This window comes from Anarrhichthys ocellatus, unplaced genomic scaffold (genome assembly GCF_004355925.1).
Source record: "Anarrhichthys ocellatus isolate YVR2014 unplaced genomic scaffold, GSC_Weel_1.0 scaffold4514, whole genome shotgun sequence".
Taxonomy (NCBI): domain Eukaryota; kingdom Metazoa; phylum Chordata; class Actinopteri; order Perciformes; family Anarhichadidae; genus Anarrhichthys; species Anarrhichthys ocellatus.
The window spans coordinates 1-4,347 of NW_022284488.1; the positions used below are offsets into that span (position 1 = coordinate 1).

The 4,347-nt window shown below is 38.6% G+C and overlaps 1 non-coding gene across 1 annotated transcript; it reads right to left on the bottom strand.

Moving 5' to 3' along the window:
- Positions 1–247: 247 nt before the first annotated feature.
- Positions 248–329, bottom strand: LOC116379533 (small nucleolar RNA Z195/SNORD33/SNORD32 family). The gene has a single exon (XR_004212439.1). It is a non-coding gene; the product is annotated as a small nucleolar RNA Z195/SNORD33/SNORD32 family (small nucleolar RNA).
- Positions 330–4,347: the final 4,018 nt, after the last annotated feature.

Sequence of the window (4,347 nt, forward strand, 5' to 3'; positions counted from 1 at the left end):
AAGGTTGTCTCATGGTCATTGAAACTCGAATAACAGTGGTAAAACATCACTGACAAGCATAAATCGAGGAACAATGAAAGAAGCTTAATTTAACTGGCATGTAGCCTACTTACGCTTGTTGCGGTAGAAGTTTCCAGAAATATTGATTCCTTCACATCTCACCACCACCACTTTGTGTCCTAAAAGACGACATTAGTTTAGCATTTGGACATCAAACAAATCCAGTCATGTTAGTGATAACTGTCATCCCGTCTCAGATGGTAGTGCATGTGAGTTTTCTCATGGTCGTTAAACTCAAGCAAAGCTGTAAATGTATCATCATTGACTTCTTAGAATACTGTGATGCTCAGTTTTTTACTTCAGTATTCACATGGCCAGTATACACGGCTTTAGCAAAAACTGTTAATCACATATTACCGTTACACACAAATATTCATATTTAAAACTTACCCAGCAAAACCTGTTTAGCCACAAGGGCAGCAAGCCGCCCCAGAAGGTGGCCCCTGCCATCCAGTAGCAGAACCTGCAGGTTATAAAGAAATACAAGTTTAACTGTACAGTTGTGTTTTTTCACATAACGTTAGCTTTCCTTTCAACTTAATTGGTAACATTGCTTAAGTCAGACGGGTGCTTCGCACTGTTGCTCAAGTTCCGGGTCATATTTAATACAGAACGCACATTTAAAGCAATTACACTTTCAATGACTTTGAGAAACGCGTGTTTCCTACATGAGCATTTTAATAGCTGCCACATGGAACTTCCCGATGAGGACATAGCATTAGCTTAGCATCAACGTAACTGCACGACGTTAGCTAGAGTCATTATTTAGATAACGAGGTTGAGCACAAGCGTTCAACAAAATGCTAAACAAAAGGAAAGTTTTACAGTTAATATTACATTAGCGCGTATATCACCCAGACCTAAACTTCCTCAAGACACAAGTTTAAGCTAGCATGCTAACGACGTTGGCTCGCTAGGGAGGCTGCCATGATGAAGGCATGTACTCGACTTCCACGAGCCGTCTCAAACATGTCTTGAAATCTAGTCTTAGGAGTAACACCGAAATAAACTAAGATAACACCAAGAAGTACCGTAGTTATCACCTCTAAATCATCTATAAATTACCGGATTCAACCTCCACTAAATAGCATAAAAATACATTATGATTCCGCAGCGGTTGCACACCTTATTGAACCGGTCCGCCATGACGTGCGAAAAGAAAGACAGACGGGGTTGCCCGTGCTAAAAGACAGGGGTAGACGGAAGTGACGACATATATATTTCTTTCTCGTGGGAAGTGTGGACAAACGTTCCATCGCCGCCGTTCGTATGGAGGGAGAAGTTTACATACAATATACTATATTTTTTTATTAATACAAGTTTGATGCTCTATTGATTCCCAACTGATAATTTATACTTTTCACTATTCCTAATTTGTGTTTTCAGATTTAAACCTGGACCTTTGGTGAATCGAGTTGTTCATGCTTGCCAATATTGGGCTACACTGCTTTCACACTTTAGAGGTCGTGCTTTGTTTCTTGTTGGCCATGAACTGTAGGTTATCATGGGTTCTACACTGACAGGTTTCACGATCAGCCTTTGTGGGCACCACAACACAAAATGGTCTTACGGTGCAGAAACAAGAATAGGAGACCCGATGTTCATTTTCTGAATGGTGCATATTTTTCATTGTGTCTATTAGCAAACATTTCTGTCTTTTCATCTTATTTTGAGTGACAGTTTGCTTTCTTCCTGTTGTCATACAGCTGACATCATCCCTTAAAAAGAAAGCCTTTACTTTCTCTTTGCATTCAGCAGGTAATCTGTTGCTTGCCTTCCTTTCCAAGGTTATGAGCCCTCCACTTGGTCTGTGACCTCGCTTCTTTAAAAAGCCCAGTCACTTGTGCAGCCCTCTGCAAACTGTATTTCTTTAAAATGTGGCCAATTGTTATTTTTGCAATGTGTTTCTCTCGTTCCTTGTTTGTTTTTTGTATTTATTTCTGATGTCCTCAATTATTGATTCCTGCAATAACAACCATCTCCTAATGGTGTTAACTGTTTGATTGCGCAGCAGTCCATCCACTATAGAATGTGCCGACCGCTGGTACCTCTTCTTCTATTTCTTTCTTTTTTTAATTTTCCTTCTCCAACAAGGCCTTTAGTTCAATTTCATTCTGCAGCCTCCTTCTCCCACGCCTGACGTTCCTCCGTCCAACAATATATTGCTACAATTTACAATCAATCTAACAGATATTTGGTTCCGTAACCGCTCTACTACCTTTCTACCTTCTTAATGTAAAACCATCCCTTTCTTAACCCCCTAAACTCCCCTAACCCTAAACCTTATTTATTCATTATTTTATATATATATATATATCATTAATGTGCTCCCTGTGTCATGTTGATTTCGCTTTACAGTGGCATCTAAAATAATTATAAAATATTATCATGAAAAAGGTTAGAAAGTAGATTGCATCTTTAAAGGCAGGGTTAAAAACATTTTTATTTAAATTTAATTTAAACTTTACATCCCGACAGTTAATGCTCTGACAAATAATCTGGTGTCTCAGGACTGTAAGAAGCTCGTCCGATCATTTTATTCAGCTCGTATATAATGATCGGACGGCCACCTGACCCGTTCCTGCCTCCGTGTTCTCATTGATCATATCCAATTATATATATACTGCATATACACTCACTGGCCCCTTTATTAGGTACACCTTGCTAGTACCAGGTTGGACCCCCTTTTTCCTTCAGAACTGCCTTAATTCTTCGTAGCATAGATTCAACAAGGTGTTGGAAACATTCCCCACACATTTGTCCATATTAACATCACGCAGGTGCTGCAGATTTGTCGGCTGCACATCCATGATGCGAATCTCCCGTTCCACCACATCCCAAAGGTGCTCTATTGGATTGAGATCTGGTAACTGGAGGCCATTGGAGTACAGTGAACTCAGTTACATTCAAGAAACCAGTTTGAGATGATTTGAGCTTTGTGACATGGTGTATATGACAAACATTTTCACTCTGCCATAAAGGTCAGTGGAGGTCCTCTTGATGCAAGATCATGTTTACTGTTCTGCACTTTAATGTTATAAAAGTCCCATCTTTAAAGGTACACCACCCTGACATTTGAGAACATTCAAATTCTTTGACAAAACATGTATAATGATCTCAAATGCTTTTAACAGGCATTTGTAAAATTGTTTATTTGAAAGCAGTCAATAAAATCATGCCATTAAAATAAAAACATGGCGTTTTTAGTCTGTACATTTGCACGATCAGTGGCGTCGCCGGACATTTTCTGGGTTTCAGATGCCAAAACAAAATGATTTGAATTTACTGAAAATGTATTCAAACTCAACTTTAATTGAATGAAATGACATCATGAATTGATACAATTATTTTAAAAGGAAATAATGGACTCCCAACACTAAAATATGGACATCATGTCAGTGACCCACATGCCATATCATATGATTGATATCTAAAATTCATCAAGGTGTAGGCCCATTACTGAAAATGGTCTTGTAAGACCTGAATTATGTAAACAATGCTCGGTCATGTTTAGATCCACAAGATTACTTTTTATTTAAAATAAAACCATGAAACAATAAGGAATGCTTTGAAGGATTTTATTCAATGCAGTAAAGACAGTACACATTCACATCATACTCTATTACTCCAACTCATTTAAGTTACATATGTACAGGTATGGTTGGAACTTTAATCGGCAAAAATATGCTTTAGAAAAAATAAAACAATTTCCCCGCAGTGCGTGTTAAATGACTACGCATCTACATAGTTCCGTTGCAAAATTGAGAATTTGCGTTGACTAGATTAATGTTTTTACTCTCGATTAACCACTTTATAAGCAGAGTTCTATCCAACTCAACTCTGATCAGCTTCGGGATAAAGTTATCACCATCAAGAAAGAGCTGTTGCAGCAGGTACATTTTAATGCCTGTCCATATTTGTAAATTCTACATTTCAAATCAAAGTGTGTCCCCCAAAGTCACATTTATCAAGTCAGCACTGAAATCAGTTATGAGGCTCACCTTGCGAGTGGGTTTCAGATGCACATCTTAAGAGCAGCAGGAACAACCATGCGCTTCCTCTGTGGAACAAAAGACAAAATCAGACAAAGAAGAAACCGGCGCGTATAGCCACTGATAGGACAGCATGTCTCAGATTATAGATTTATTTTCAGTCGTTTTTCAAATAAGGCTGGTAAGGGTAATATGTAACATCACAGACAGCCAAGCGTAACATGTACGGGCCAAACGGACATATTATGGCCCTTGGAGTTGATGTAGATTCATCACCTTGTCATAGGGCGGGGGG